At 29.2% G+C, this 17,876-nt stretch overlaps 1 protein-coding gene across 5 annotated transcripts in view; it reads left to right on the top strand.

Moving 5' to 3' along the window:
- Su(H) (recombining binding protein suppressor of hairless) overlaps positions 1-17,876 on the top strand; it is a 53,800-nt gene that overhangs the window by 23,470 nt on the left and 12,454 nt on the right. The window contains exon 2 of one of the 5 annotated variants that reach the window (XM_075355407.1): positions 12,918-13,309. The exons of 3 other annotated variants lie outside the window; for them this stretch is intronic. The gene's annotated coding sequence lies outside the window, so the exon portion shown is untranslated. Of the gene's footprint in view, positions 1-12,917; positions 13,323-17,876 lie in introns of all 5 variants that reach the window. One more of the 5 variants, XM_075355404.1, reaches the window with a different exon arrangement.

The following is a 17,876-nucleotide window of genomic DNA, read 5'->3' as shown; positions in this document are numbered from 1 at the left end:
TGTTATACGTAATGATATATGACCAGATTTTATTATTATTTTTATATTCGATGTATTTTTTTTTTTTTTGCAAAATTCAAGAGAGTTACTTGGAACAGTAGTTAGGTTAAAATTCAAAAGTATTCTACATTCCAGAAATCCTTAACTCTCGCAATGTAGCGTACTTGTTTCTTTGCATTTTTTTTCTTACTAAATTTATATCAAGACGCAGGTTTGTTGCATAAGACTTATTTTTAAACGGGCAAGGTTTTTTCATAAAAATACAATTAAATAGATTTAAAATTTAAAAAACTTTAAAAAGATAAAAACAATAATTTTTCGTTTCTGTATATTTAGAATTTTTGAAGTTATAAAATTAAGGGGCAATTTTCATTTTCGTCGACTTCAGTAATTCGAAATTTAAAATAGAAAAACAAAAGTATTACGCCGAGTAAAGAGCTTTTTCTTTGCATTTTATATAAATCTCTTTGGATACTGATGCATTTAAAGGGAATATTGAATATATTTCTTTATTCTACTTTTTAGCCCTCTACGATTCTACGATGTTTATTTTAAAATGTGCGATATCATTCATCGCTACAAAATTAATGGTGTTATGCTAACCAGCGCAGTAGTTAATATTTATTTCCTACAGTGAACAACCTAATTGAATCGGTTGACATGACAAGTGTTCGTACTTTTTGATAGAGAAGTTATATAGAAGAAGAGGGCGCGACTCGGTGTCTGGCCAAGGCTGCCGCGCTACGGCTGATGGTGTGTTAATGGGCTGCCTCAGTTATGGGGGGAGAGGGTTACGGTTCCGTTCCAAAGCTATGTGCGGTGGTTTCCCACGCTTATCTGTGAACTCGTTGCATGATTTTCTTAACTCTTCCCAACAGTACACACACATATATATATATATATATATATATATATATATATATTCTGGTATCGTTGTTGTATTAGTGTATAGTAGTAGTATACATTTCGTTTCTAATTACCTTACTACAAATAACAGACAAATCTGATGAACATTCATAAACCTTTATACATCCTGAATTTTGAATCTGTTCCTTGTACTGTAATTAAATCATAAATATTAATCAGGTAACATAGCAATTTATAAAATTCTCATATAATTTATTATTATATACTATTCTTCCTAGTTTAGGCGTACATTTATTTACACGCACAGTAGAACCGCATTTAATCATAATAATGTGGGTTGACCCCTTTCCGGAGAAGTAGTAATTTCAGAAGGAATTTATTGTATAGAACGCTCATATACGTATAGAATATACAATAATTAAAAAAAATATCGTTTATTTACATAGTATAACCAGAAGAAGTTTTTATGTTATAGGCACAATCACGATTTTTAAATGTTATAAAACAAAATTTCGCAAAAACGTTTTGTAAAATGATCGATTCAGTTATGCTACACCTATAAAATTTTGTATGTTTTCGAATAATTTGTGAATAATAGAATCTAATATTTGCTTTTTATTTTGGGTATTGCAGTTTTAGTATATTTCTAGGACTAGCAATTTTTTTTCATATTAATGAAAAAAAATCATCACTCTATTTGCTTTAAGTGTTTCATTAAATCGACTATCATTTTAGGGTACAATTTTAAGAGATTTATATTAATTTTGAGTTGTGTTCTTTCAATAATTATCAATTATAGTTAGACATTAATCAACCGATTTGAAAGAATTGTTACGTGAGTGGGCAACATAGCACCACACTTAAAAAAAATGAACTCTCGTAAAGTATTTACCAAGGATTGTTCTGTTTTATCAAATCATTCAGATTTTTTTTTCTTTAATTAAGCATTTACTAAAAAATGCCAAACTACAAAGCTGTGCTAATCTGTTACTGAAGTAAAATCACTATGAGAAACTCTCAAAATCCGTTTAAAAAATGAAAACCTAAAACTGGTTGCCCGTTTTGGTTCTTGAACAATCATAAAAATATAGAGGAATTATTCAAAATTAAATATAATTATTAGAAAAAGTTGATTTCAGCAAGGGGAATATACCTAAAAAAATAAAAGAAAACAAAAAACCAATATTTAAAAAACACACTGATCATAATTTTTTCAGCTATCGTTTTTACCTGTATGTATAAAAGATACTAAAATCAGTTGTTAATTAAATGTGACACAATATCGCTTACAAAATTTAAGTCGAAAGTAAAGAGTATATCAATATTAAAAATAAATCAACCAAGTGGAATTTTTTTAATTCGGAATTGCCATAATTTCAAGGATGAATTTATTATCAATTAATATTTTTTTTTATATTACCGCAGAAAAAATGCAAACAAAAATGATTAAGATTTCATAACTAGTATTTTTTTTTAATGAAACAAAAAATAACCACTTACTATTTCTATTTAATTTAAAACATTTACCGATGATTAATCGATTTCGAAAATTCTACCCTACGCAAGCTTTAAAATTTTCGTTACCGAAAATTTGCTTTCATTCTTGACAATTGGTTTGAGATGATGGGCATCGACATTGACAATTACGAACAGTTCTTTTGTAATATGGTTTTTATTCAGAATATATCCAAGGAGAAATGGCAAAGAGGAAAGGGGAAATTTCATTACTTCCGTTAATCTGACTTGTAGTGTTTTCGTCGTTCATGGAAGGTGTGATCTAATAGCCCTGTAAAGAATAAAATCCGCTTAAGTGTAATCTAGTAAATTAGTGTGAGAATTCGATTGATTTTTATACGATAAATTTTAAAGTATTTATTAAGAAATTCTAATAAAAAATTAAATTAAACTGTTTTTTTTTAATGTGTTTTAATTTTTCCAATAATTGTAGGTTATAATTTGTGTTACCAATGTTTTTGTTTATGTTTTTTTAATGTAGCTTTTTTATATTTGTATACCTTTATTCTGGAATAATCTTTAAGAAAAGATATCGATCGTTTAAACGGAGTTTTGACCAAAATCGATCACGATTTCGATTTTACCTGAACTGTTAATGTAATAAACGCTAATGAAACTAAACTATCACTTATTTGGACGAAATTTAACCAGACTTTGGTTAATCAAACGCTACATTTATATGTTTTTAAAACAAACATTTTATTAGTTTGATAATTATACAACATTTAAAATTGTGTGCTGTAAAAATTACTGATGAATTCACATTCCGATTTAGGGAGTTAGATTTAAATTTATTTTTCCTTCATGCTTCGAATAAGTTTCCAGATTTTAAGAAATCTCAGGACAAGTGGAACTTTTATTTTCTTGACCTCGTTAATTACCGTCTTCGTTTTATAACTAATACGTTTTATAGCATTTATTTTTTCACATTTCAAAAGCGATATTGGAAAATAATTCAATAGAAACAGAGTATTTTTAGTTAATTCTTACATAGAAAATTCAAAGAAAAGTTAATAGTTATAGAAGTAGATCCGACTCTTTTCAATTACATTTTTTTAAATTTATTAAACCGTAGTTTAATAAGTACTGGGTTATTTGGTGAATATATTAAAAAAATAATAAACAAAAATAATTAAAGTAAAATCAAAAACTTAACATTTTTGAGTAAATAATTTTGTTGAAAACGATCAATTGAAGTTTTGTTTAAATAAAAAAGAAAATAAATTTTGTTTTCATTATATTAAGGCTTTTAAGTGTAACTTTAATATTGCTGATAAGAATCTTTTATTTTTTAAACTACCGTTCACTTTTATCAGTTATGTATTATTTTAGAATTAAAAATGTAATTATATGTACATATGTATTAGTAATAATTCTTAATAAAAAATTCTGATGTTAACTACACATGACTTTCTTGTTGTATCCCTATTAAATTACATTTACACATAATTTAAAAAATGAAAAGTAGATAAAATTTTGTTTATTAAAAACTTCTGATATTTTTTTATTTTTTTTCTTATTATTGAATTATTATTCATCGTATTTTTTTTTACAATGAGAGGTTAATAATTATTAATAAATTAGTATATTTAAAATAAAAAAAAAGTTTAAAAAAAAGAACATGAAGTCTGATTCGCGAACCGATGTGCCTTCCTCTTGTAAGATCCAAATATTTCATTAATTAAAATTTTATTTGACTATAACTCTGGAACTAATGAAAATAAGTACCACTTACGTTATATCGCTGAAAATCTCTCAATGAGGGCTTATTACTGCAGTTAAGAAAAAGTCCAAAATCCTATTTGGGCTTTGGACATTTTTGGTCAACTCGATTGCAATAAAAAGGGGAGGTGCACAACTAGATGTTACAAGTCCTAAATCCAAAATTTCAACATCCTACGGCTAATCATTTTTTAGTTATGCGAGATACATAATATCTCGCATAACTAAAAACGCCGTCTGTACGTCGGCGTGACGTCTATACGTCACGGACGTGACGTCTATACGTCATGGAATCAGGGATGGTCAAAATGGATATTTCCGTCAAAATGTGGAACCCGACATTTTTCGCGATCACAATACTTCCTATACTTCGTACAAGGAATTAAAAAGTTAAGATAGTTATTTTAAATATTTTAAACTTTTGGAAAATCGTATTTTTTGTCGGTCGCTTTTTGGAATATCTCGAAATATTTTTCTTTATGTACAAAGAGGAATTGATTTTGAGTCGAAGACAATAGGTCTGCCAAACTTAAAATTTATTTTTCCAGTAAATTAGATCAGAGGTTGATAATAATAATATATTATTTTTATTATTATTATTAATGGTAAAAATAATGTTTTCTCATATTTATTGTGATACCGCGAAAAACTCAAAACTGAGCTAAGGTTAGAATTTTATTCCCTTGAACTTTTACAACGAAAAACTTATTTTAAAGTTGAAACTTAAATAGTAGGCAACAATGCAACTCTTCATCTGTGAACCACTAATTAATTTTTTTAATTTTCTTATTCAAACATTTTTTTTTTTTTTTTGTTTAGTTTTGCTGATTTTAAAATAACTTTTTTTTTAATATAGGTACAATAATTAAAAATAAAATTAGATAAAGCTAAAAATAAAATTTAAAAAATTAATAGAAGCCAAATAACATTGATAATGTATTTTACAACCCAATGTACCGACGATAGTCAATATTTTTGATGTTTTTTAAAGAATTTCAGATTATTTATGACTAAATATTTGAAGATAATTGACCTTAAACATTACCAATTAATGAAGTTGTAGTATGTAACAAGACAATATGTAGTCATTTTAGACTCGAAGGGAATGGAGTGAAGCAAACTAATTAATTACTAATTACTCAAGATGAAAACATCTTGTCATTATAATTCTTAACCTTTGAACATTTTTTTATCAGTTTTCTCTTGCTTTAAATTTTCTACAGCTACTTTAATATGTTGTAGATTGTATTTTTCAAAGAATCTGTAATGAGAATATCTACCTGTTTAATATATGTATAAATTGATTATACATAGAATATTATTTATTTATACTTTAATTATGTTAGATCTGCTATTTAATTATACATCATTTTTAATTCGTAATTATACTTCTATTATTATTTTTTTTTTTTTAAATTTAATAAGCTAATTAATTATTTAGTGCGACTTTTAGTCATATGTGAACCTTTTTTAATTGAGCATTGTTTATTGCGTTATTTAATTTTTCTTCTTATTTAATTTATTGTCTAAACTAATCGAGGTTTTATACTTTAATTATATTCTTTTTTACTTCCTTGTACGAAGTAAAGGAAGTATAGTGATCGCAAAAAATTTCGGTTTTCAGATTCAACGGAAATATCCATTTTACCATCCCCGAATCCATTTTGACTAGTTTCGGTGTGACGTCTGTACGTACGTACGTTTATATCTCGTATAACTTGAAAACGATTAGTCGCAGACTGTTGAAATTTTGGATTTAGAATTGTTTTAATACATAGTTGTGCATCTCCCGTTTTGATTACAATCGACTGGACCAAAAGTGTCCAAAAAAGCCCAAAATCCAAAAAATTAGATTTTGGACTTTTTCTTAATAGCAGTAATAAGCTGTCAATTGAGAGCTTTTAAACGATATATGATAAGTGGAACTTATTTTTATTGGTTCCAGAGTTATACCCCAATAAAATTTTAATTAATGAAATATTTGGATCTTACAAGGGAAGGCACATCTGATCGAATCCGACTTCATATACGTATATTTTTTTATTTTATTTTTTTTATTTAAATATATTGATTTATTAATAATTATTACCCTCTGATTGTAAAAAAGTTTTTCTAAAGTAATTCAATAATAACAATAAAAAAAATATGAAAAAAATCAGAAGTTATTAGTGAAATAAAATTTTATGTGCTCTTCATTTTAATTCAAAAATTTTTACGGAGGTTAATAATTATTAATAAATAAATATATTTAAATTTAAAAAAACAAGCTAAAAAAATAAATGTATATGAAGTCGGATTCGAGCCTATGTGTTCATGGTTATGGATCCGACGCGTTCTCACCTACACCACATAACTACTTGAAACAAAATGAATATATAAACTAATATAAAATGCTAATTACGGACACCACAAAAAAATGTGATGCGATGTTGTGTCCACCACAATGCAGTTGTGTAACTGCATTGGATCTTCCCCTTGCAAGATCCAAATATTTCATTAATTAAAATGTTATTTGGCTGTTACTCTGGAACTAATGTAACTAAGTACCACTTATGGACACAGCGTTGAAAAGCTCGATAAGAGTTACTGTAGTTAAGAAAATGTTCAAATGTTCTAATTTTTTGGATTTTGGGCTTTTTTGGACACTTTTGGTCTAGTCGATTGCAATCAAAAGAGAAGGTGAATAACTAGAAGTTACAACAGTCCTAAATCCAAAATTTCAGCATCCTACGGCTCATAGTTTTTGAGTTATGGGAGATACATGCGTATGTACGTACGTACAGACGTCACGCCGAAACTACTCAAAATTGACTCGGGGATGTTCAAAATGGATATTTCCGTTGAAATCTGAAAACCGCTTTTTTCGCGATCACAATACTTCCTTTACTTCGTACAAGGAAGTAAAAATGAGCTATTAAAACGTCAAAATTTAATTTATGTAATTTGCTGATGACAATAATTAATTAAAAAGATTCTTATCAGTTAACAAATTTATAAGTATAAAATTTTATTTTTAGGTTTGTGTTTAGTTATTCTAGTAGACAGGATCTTGTTTGTAAAGATTTACATCATAATTCTTGTATACCATACACTTGTTTTAAGAGTAATTGCTTACTAAAAGTAAATATTTGAGTCTATCGTAGCATGAAACTTTTTCCGATTTCCATACTAAAATTTATTAATTTTTTTAGACCTATATGCTTTAATCATCTCTATTCTTTTAACTATTATTAACTCTACTGTGGCATTAATTTCCGGCTATTTATTCTGCTTTAAATGAGTTTTTTAATGTTTCATAAAGGTTTAATGTTTTGATTAGTGCTCTAATGAAAACGTTTTGCTGTTTACATATCATTTTAAAGAGAAAAAAGCAATAAAAACTAATTTAGGGAACAGTACAATATATTTAAAAAGATATTATTTACATTAATACATTTTTCTGTGAACATTGTTGGTCCTAGCGAGTTAATATCACCGTTATCAATTTGAGATCGATTGTCAATTGAAAACTCATCATTTAGCCTCTATTTATGCCCATTTTTTACAGGTAAGGGTGCCCCTTTAATTTTGGAATCGTCAAAAACGGAAACTTTTGAAAATCATCAATTTTCAAAATATACGCGTAGTTACGGATGAGCCAGAACTTCCTTTGAATAATTTACGGTTTGTATTTTTGTTTTCTTAAAATTCACAACCGCTCCACCTACCTAAGAACTATGTAACTGAGTCGACCCCTTACAAAAAACCATAAATTATACGTCAAAGATAACAATTGTATTTAATTTCAGCCGTATAAAGAATAAAAAGAAGGAAGTCGATCACCTTAATCAACATGAAGGCGATCGACTACATCCCCTGAAATAATTTCTTGTTTTACAAAATCTAGAATGTCATACAAAAAAAAAAAAACTAACTGAAACGAGGTTCCAAATTATTGTCAAAAAATCTAAACCTTATCTTGGGATGGTTGGAACTACTACACACTGCTGCTTGTTGCTAATAGTCGTAAAATTTAATTTTATTAAAAAACCTCCCTAAAATGCAAAAGTATAGCATTCTTAATCATTTAAATTTAGACTTTTGAAGTTAATTCAAATTAAAAACAACTTTTTATAATTTTTAAATATTTCCTCCACTTTCTACGTAAAGAAAAGTAGTTTTCTATGCTCATTCAGAATGCATTAAAAACTAATTAATGATAAAAAAAATTAAGGACTTAAAATTTATTTATAACTTGCTGTACCCGCCACGCTTCGCTGTGGCACATTGTGGTTGCATGGATGAGAAATGAGAAACAAAACAAAGCATACGTTTCATAGAAGTTTAATTTTGCAATACTTGTGGATATACAATATTTTTTGTTTTTCCACTGTCTGCGCCTTCCACCTGGTAACAATGTCGCAGCTATTCCAGACGAAGCAAGAGCTAAGGCTATGTCATTTTTTGATCGAACCGTTGCTAGAATCAATCTAATGAGGAATGTTTTCCCAGTTCCTCCTGGCGCATCCAAGAAGAAGGTCCCCCCAACTCCGTCATTTAGCATTTGCATTATGCGATCATAAATGCCTTTCTGTTCACTCGTTAATTTGGGAATGTTTGATTGGACATATGACTGAAGATCACCAATGTTGTAACTGTTCACGGCGTAAATCCACATCAAATGAAGCAATCGCAGCTCGGGTGGGTGCTGGCATTCCCAATTGACTAAGAACTTTATTTGCATTAGCTAAGCACTTGTCTTCAATATTTATCAATGTTCGTTGTAAATGCCTTCTGTAAATTCAGACAAAAGTAAATATTTAACCTAACAAAGGATTTTTTGGTCATTATGTAGGGATATTATTTTCTGTGTATTTGGTTATTTCGACTTTTTTTGTTTGCATAGTCTTAAGTCTATCTGGGCTATAAGAAAGTTGGGTGTTTTAATTTATTTACTGTAAGTCATCCTTCTTGGTGGCTTTTCTTTTTGTTTTGGTGTTTTTTTTTTTTTAATAAAATACACATGTTTTAGCTGTTAAATATAATTCAAATAAATTTGGTCGTTGTGTTTGACAGCGGCCATCTTGCATTGATCTGATTGGTTTTCCTTTGTTTACATTTCCAAATTAAAAATGTACAAATTAAAAATAGATAGATAGATTTATTAAAAATAGATGAAAACAATCTTTGATGTGGGTTATATATCGTGCTAAAATTTGAGCTCAATCGGTGCAGAATATTTTGAGTTTTTGAAGCGTACACAAACGAACTTAACATTTATATATATATATATATATAGATTCTGTAAGAAACACGTTATTAAATTTTGGCAGAGGTCAAATCTCCTTATGGAAGGATCAGATTTTTGCGTGATTTACTGTTTGAGAATATTCTTTGAAAAAAATTTTGAGAGGCAAAAAAAAACAAAAAATATATGAAACCAATTTCATATAAAACATTTTTTCCTAATTTCCCTCTCTATTATACTTAAGATCTGATAATTAGAGAACGCCGGCTAATGTAATTTGATATATCAGGTTTTACTTTCCTGGCTGTTGTAGACTTGAAAGATGATATATTTTAATTTTAGTGTGGAATATTATGAGGGAAAATATTGTGACCAAAACTTTTTGTTCTTAGTTTTTGTGCATTTCTTATTGTTTAGTTGTCCTTTCTGATTAAAAAAAAAAATCGAGGACGCAATTCTTTATTTATGGATATATTTGTATCTTAACTTGCTTATGTTTCTGAAACGGTTGTCGTTTAATAAAGAAATTTGATATAGAACTCGTATTCATGACGTACTGATGCCATTCAATTTTTATAAAAGTCTGGTAGATAAGATTATTTATTTTTTAAACGTAATTAATATTTTGAGATTTATGATTTTTGTAAAAATTTAGTGAGAAAATGACTAAATAGTAGTATAAAAAAGTTTATTAAATTTCTTTCTCCTACAAAAAGAAACTTTGTTTATGGCGTCTCCATTCAAACATCATTTTTAAGGTGTATTTATTTATTTGTAATTTCGATATTATTAATAGAATATCATCTATATCCAATTTTCTATCGTAAATTATACTAGTGCGATGTTATTTAATAACGCTCATGTATTATATTACTGGACGATCTCTATATTCATTTCGTAATCGATTCTGATCTACCTGTATGTACACGTAAATTTTGTTAACGAATAAGCAAATAAGTTTAATAATGACATTATTATTGCGAATTGTTTTTTTTTTTTACTTGTAATGTAATATTCAAATTTAGTATATCCTTGAAATTTAATTATGTGAATAAAAATTGTTACGGTGAATTGAACACGTTGATTGCAAAAATATAAAAATTCTTGGGAACAAATTAATAACTTGTAATTTTTTCTATGTTGTCTTACCATGTAATCGTATTTTTTTATTTATTATCGTTATTGTTAATATTTAATTTTATATTAATTTTCTTTAAATCTCATGTTTAAATAAATCTGTAATAATTGTGTTATTGTAATATCTTTTAATGATGCTTGTGGGAAAAAGTATTAAGTTTTCTTTTTTGATTAATTTATAAAAAAATTATTTATAAATTTCTACTCGCTGAATGAAGATTAATAAAGATCATTTTGATCATTAGTTTGCTTAATGCTTACTTAAATCGATTAGTTTATTTTTTTGACTTTTGTAAGAATGCAAGTCCCTTAAAATAGTAGCGATCTGATTTGGTCACCGTATTTAGAGTATCCTGATACCATGTGATTTAAATTAACATTCACATGTTTACTAATTTTGCCTTAGATTCTTGTTTCTGTAAGAACCGATGTTATAACACGTTTAATTCAGTTAACATTTATAATGTGATCCGTTTTATTTATTTACTTATTTTTATTTATTATTTTTTTTAAAATTAAAGTACAGATTAAAAACGAATAATTAAAATTTTAGGGTTATTCTCGTAAAAAAATTGTTTTAGAAATCGTAATGACGTGCTAAGTTTTTCACTGTTAGAATATGGGTACGCAATGATTGCTTTCTCTATTATTATTTTTTTTTATCGACTTCAAAAAAAGGAGAAAATATTAAATTCGAATTTTTATTTCTGTCCTTACTCTTTACCAAATTTATCAAATCAATGATTTTTTTCTACTGAAGGTTATTCTGGTGTCCCTTTGTAAATCTTTCCAGACAACTTTCGTAGAAGATTTTTTAGACCAAAATTTACATTGTCTATGAAAAATTTGAGCAAAATGGTATTTCATAATGGCATTCAAAATACATCTTCGCAGAAAATTCAAGAAAGTTATTGAAAAGTTCGAGAAAAAACTTAAGTTATAAAAAACAAAATTATATATTTCCGTATTCTAAAGAGTCTTAAACTTATCGTAAACATAGTTAGTTGTAAACGCTTGTTTTTGTACGATAAGCTTTTTTTTAGACCAATCAATATTTCTAATTATAAATAAAACCTACAACCACCCAGAAAATAAAAACTTTTCAACTTTAAAAATGTTTGCTCTTTCTACAATTACTTATTATAGCTTTGATTTAACCTCAAATGTCTAAATTTAAATAATTAAGAATGTTATGTTTATACATTTAAGGGACATTTTTTAGTAGATTTTATTTATTATTTTTTTAAATTTCTACGATTATCAGCAATAAGCAGCACTGTGTAGCAGTTCCAACCATCCTGATATTAGATTTATATTTTTTGAAAATAATCTATGAATCTTGTTGTTTCAGTTGTCAGTTTATCTTTTGTATGATAAGTTCTAAACTTTGTAGAACCCGAACTATTTCAGGGGGTATGTTATGAAGTTTATCGCTTTATTGAACATCTTCCTTCTTTCTACTCGAAATGTGGCTGGGATTAAATTCTATTTTTAATGAATCAAAATTTATTACTCTGTGTAAAGGATTGGCCGAGTTACACAATTGTTAGGTACGTGAAACGGTTGTCAACTTTAAAATTTTAAACAATTCCTGACTTTCGAAAGATTGCTCCCAACTCTATCTTAATATGAAGAAAACCCGCGTTTTTTTTTTTTTTTTTTTTTTTTTTTTTTTTTTTTTTTTTTTTTTAATAAATGTTTGCTAGCTTAGGTATTATTAGTGTATGTAATTTTCTTCTGTTGAATATCGTGTAATATGTTTTTTGATTTCTGTACAATATATTTGTGTTGTGCACCTTTTCGTATTTAAAATTAATTTTGCAACCAGATTAGGCTCCGAAGTCGTGGATTTAAAAATATGCGGTTTTTTAAGCTCTCTATAGTGAATATTTTTTTCCGTGGGAGGAAGGAAAATCTGCTGTCAGACGCCCAACAGCCCGTATTACTTGGTGTTTGAGGTTTCCCGCCAAAAACTCACTAAGCAGGGACTCATTAAAAAACCTCCCCCTAAAAAACAAACATATCCCGGTACCCGCCATGAAGGCATTACCCGGGACATGCTGCTGTCATCACGGGACACATTAATGGGCCCGAAAAGGGCCGGATAAGCGTAGACCTTAAGGAGTCCCGCACTCTGTAGTGTATTAATTAAAATTATTGTTACTGAAATATTTATTCTTTCGTAGTTTTTTAATTCCTCTGATTTTAATGATATCATTTTTGTAATTTTTTTCGGGGGTTTACGGGCATTGACTGCTGTGATCACTAATCCTTTTTCGACACACTAAAAAATAAAAAAGGACACAAACTTTCTCACCCTGATAAAAAAAATAGAAATTATTTAAAGCATCCTTAAAAATAAAAGTGTATTAGAAACTTAGAAATTACAAAACGCACAAAAAATAAAACATCTTGATTTATAACTGTATCTTTTTTGTTTATCACCTAGGTTTACCCTTAGAGTATCCTGTTTTCCGTCCTTCTTACGGCCTCTGTCACTGAAGACAGTCTATCTCAGACCTCGGAGATGGAATCTTCTTCTATTTCCGATACCATTGATGGTGGTGAAGAGTCCGGCTCATTTGAAGCGGAGGATATTGCATCTAATTCTAGACTGGATGCACTCGCGGCTGAAATCTCGCCCTCTGTGTATTCGGAGGCTCCATAGCTTTAATACAGTCTCTATCCAGGCCTCTTTTGAGTTGGACCTGCATCACAGGCTTGGATTTCTCCTACGTTCATGTTACATCTTCCATCATTTTATGACTGCTCGAATGCTCGAAGGAATATTTTTGACTTTTTCAGATGTCTCCTCAACATCCTTACGTACGACGTTCACTGGTGGGTGATCTTGGTAGGTCTTACTAGTTCTTTTGGGAGAGAAGCTTTCAAATTACTATCTACTATTCTTTCGTAGTTGCAAGACTTGGGCCTTGAAAATAGTTGTTCTGCTTTGACGACGAAGGGGTAGCAGTTGTTTGTGAATAAGTCAACGTAGGTCGAGGTGTTCGGTTGCACACAATTTTTCTCGCTTCAGGGTAGTTGACTTTTTGTATCGTTTCTCCTCCTGAATCGCATTTTCCTTTTTGTAAACCGGGATATTTCTAGAACGGCTTTTATGCTGCCCCTTGCAGTAGATTCAGACAGGAGGAGGATCTCTTCACGGCCCGCCCTCGTGACTTGCCTCACCACACACGCAGATTTGCTGTCTTTCGCATCTGAGTGCGGATATCCCAGTCGCTGGCATTTGAAATATAACATTGGCTACGATATAAAAGGCACAGTCCAAACGATGTATGCCAGCACATACCTTCTCAGGCGAATTAAGTCTATCGAATGTCAGCACATGAAAAGCGAAAAGAAGAAACATTCTTACTCACGATCAACCTTCGGCATTCAGACACGCCTTGATGTGATAGTTCTTGAACTATTTCTTCTTCTATGCAATCGACTCGGCAAACAACAACCACTTTGGATGAATTAAGGGCGCTATGCGGTTGTACAAGCACGAGGAATTCACCAACCTTTTTCAGTGTAAGAATTTTCTGCGTTTGGCCGTTATTTACATTCTCTGCTCACAGATCATTAAAAGTTTTTTGGAATATTTTTAACTGGTTCACCAATACACCCGGTTATCGTGCGACCAAACCAGAACGAGCTCACTGTAGAAAAGGTACTATTTTTTCTTGTAATACTAAGATGCCTGGTACTGTACTACTTCAACAGTTACCGTTGTCTTCTGAGGTATTTCTAACTCTCATCGAGTCCTTACTTCTTTTCCCAACCAAAAAAGAACCTTGCTAAAGAAGGTTTATTATCCCTTCTTTAGCAAGGCAAGCCGCCTAGGTATACCTCCACCAATCCTGGAGGTCCGACCCGTTACTCCAGTGAAACCGGCATATATCTTGGTAGAGAGTGGATGCGCAATTGACTCTAGGCCCCTATTCACTGAAACTCTTAAGGCTTCCATGCACCGACGTACTCGGTCACCTTACTACATGCTTGCCGTCGCGGGGGGCATGTGGAAACGGAAGGGTCTCTGTTACACCTGTAATCATATCGCCAACTCTGGTTGATATAAGTCTATTTCCAAAATCGTTTTCAAATGTATATGATTTGCCAGTAGCTGAAAAATTCATTCCGTATACCTGGACATGGGAGTCAATTTCCGAGAATAATACTCGGAGCCCCGTTAGCCAGCTATATGTATTGTATTATTCTACCTACACCTATTACCGCGCAGGACGTGAAACGTAGATGGTATTTTCCGGACGTGGGAGATCTACCTCATTTCTGTATTGTTATCTTAATAAACCGATTTTTCATTTAATTATTCAGAGAAGGTTACTTTGCTGATATTACTGATTAGTAGATATGATATTCAAAAAGAAAATTTAAACGTGTTTGACTTTGGACGCTTATTGTTATATGAATTTATTTACGTGGGTTTGCCGATATTAACCGAGAATGTTATTGGATACATTCGTCATTGAATATTAAAGTTGGGTTATGTTAAAGAAATTAAATTGTCCGTACAAGTACTATTTGCATTGCTGCAAATTTTATTATTTGTTTTAAGTTTTATTGCTTAATTTATTTAAATTTTAATGTTTAAAACAAAACATTAACAAAATTTATTTCTTAATCTGCGCCATTGTTATCACTTTGCAGTTTTATTACAAAACATTCTTGTATTTAGATATAAAAATGATCTTTTACATTTTTTTCTGTAGCCGGTTCTACGCCACGCCGGTTTTTGAATTATGAAATGAAATTTTATCGAATACCTCAGGACTATATTCATTGATCTATACTGTTCTGTGCATTTATTGATTACCGTATCGAAATTCCGTATTAGACGGATCTTCACCTTTTAATTAAAATGAGCTGTTTACCTTTTAAAAGAAGGGCGGTTTTAATTTCCATTTGTTAACTTTACATTATTTCTATTTCTTATCGTTTAAAAGTTGTATATCATCACTTTGAAAGCGAACAAATAAAATATTTGAAAAATCCATTAAGATTTATTAGTAGCTTTAATAATGTTTTCCGTCAACGTATGTATACACAGTGTCAGTAGAAATGAAAGGTTGTCTTCGATCGGAAGCTCCCATTCATATCCCAATCATGTTCTTTCTTCTTCCTTATGACGATCAATCTCAAGTGTGTTCGAGGACTACCTTGTTTCAAGCCGAAGGGTCTGTGACCCGCCCTATATGGTTTTATACTGCAAGGAAAGACGATCACCATAACGGCCAATTGGCACGGGTACGGATTGTTAGGTACGGTTGGATCTCTCCCCTACGGTGAAAGTTTTCCCCTTCAAATTTTAAATATATCTATTTATAAATCTAATTTATATTCGTAATTAAAATTACGCAAAAATAACTATACTTAAACATATTTATAATTTTTTGGTAGAAATTGACTCATCTGATTTATGGATAAGATGAAAATAAATTACGATTATAGAAATGTTTATCTTTTTAAAGATTATTAATTAGTGTAATGGTGATTTATAAACGTCTATCATCTGTAATTAATCTATGTTACTAATTTAGTTTTTCACCGCTACAGCGCTATTATATCCATGTTCCCAGTAATTGCTATAAAAAAACTTGTATTATGATAATATTAAATATACACTTATTATCGGTTTCAATTATTGAAATATCGGTTTCTCATCGTCATTTTAAATATAATGCTTCCGTATTATATTCTGAAGTGTAAATGTTATATTCCAAATTCATATATTCAGTGTGAAAATATGAATATTTTAAATTACTACTACTACAAATCATCATAAGAAATACTTTTTCTTTTTTGATTTCAGAAAATGAATAACAATTATTAATAACAGCAACTAAGTAAAGGTTATAAATTTTAACGAAGGACAAAATGAAAACGACTCGACAAAATGTTTTGATATATTTTATTTATTTTTTAGTTTAATTTTATTATTTTTTTATACGAATTAAGATGGGTTATTCGCTTTTTTTATCGTGTGTTCTTGAACTTTCGTCATCGCTAACAAGTCATGTGAGCGGAGTTAGTGTAATGTTTTGTCTACTGCTGTGAAACGGTATCCAGTAGTGTTCACTTGTATTGAAATAGATTATTACGCGTTTTAGAAGGAAGTGTTTGCACCGTGTAATTTGATGACATACCACTTACTGGTTAAATAACTAGTAAAAAAAAATTATCTTTGTTATTTTTTGTTACATTTCAGTCGCCGAATTTATTTGTAATTGTCTTTTTTTATATATTTTTTTTAAAAATTGACTGCGCGAGAATCATGTATTAATGATAAGTTAATGAACCTACTGATAGGTTTTTCCGTTACTTGTCTCTTATTTTGAAGAATGAAAGAAAAGATTCTTCTTTGTTCACCCACTGATAGCGTAAAAATTTCATTTTATTTAATTGAAATACCTTTGAGATAGAGAAAATAATTTTTGAAAAGGTAATACTAGTGTGGCATTACCTTTTTGTATTATTTTTTATTGCTATTAACCTGAAAAAATTGTTGGAAAATAATACTTTTGATTTGAAAAGATATTTAAAAAAAAAGCTTCATCTTCCCGTGTTGTAAGTTTGTTAGTTATTTTTCTTGTTTGAATATTCCTTTCCTTTTTTAAGAAAACAGAATATCCTGGCATTTAAAATTTAAGTCATCCAAAACAGAAGTAATTTTTTAAACCCTCTTTACCGGTTTAATTATTTTTAAATGTTATTGCTTAAATAAGTTTAACAAAATAAAAAATGTTATCGCTAATTGTGATTGATTTATTTCAAAAGACAACTGAATATATATTAAAAGTTGTATTGGGTTTTGGCATATCTTAAAATTTTAAATATTATATGCTGTGTGAAATATTGAAAAAAATCATAATTTTTACCCAGTTTATTAATGAACTACTATTTTTAACCAGTTTCAAAAAAAAAGAATTGGTTCTCAATTTAACCCTTTATAGATGTTAAAATCGTGCCAAATGATAAATAGTTTTTTTTTAGGATTCTTTCTGTTGCGGGGTTTTCCTGGTAACTTAAGCGGAAGAATCTTTTTTAATGAAAAATTACATTGTCTGTCTAGACATGAATGTATTTTCAATTCTTGAAATACATAAAAATTAACTGGAATAATTTGTATAAAAATAAATATGTTTTCTCCCGTATTCCACAGAGCTCATGTATCGGTTGCAGTTTCTACGTTTTATTTTTCTTCTTTTTATAAAGACGCAGGTTTTCCGTTTCCGCATAATTAAATTTGCGATTATGGATTTATCCATGCTGCATTTTTTTTTATACAGGCAGTATAAATGTAGGCTTATAATTACTTTAAATAAAAGTAAAATAATGAATGTAAAGGAAAATAGATTTTTTTAGAAGTATTTAATAAAACTAACTT

The sequence above is a fragment of the Lycorma delicatula genome, chromosome 2 (assembly GCF_047948215.1).
Source record: "Lycorma delicatula isolate Av1 chromosome 2, ASM4794821v1, whole genome shotgun sequence".
NCBI lineage: Eukaryota > Metazoa > Arthropoda > Insecta > Hemiptera > Fulgoridae > Lycorma > Lycorma delicatula.
This window is presented reverse-complemented; position numbering and strand designations above follow the sequence as displayed.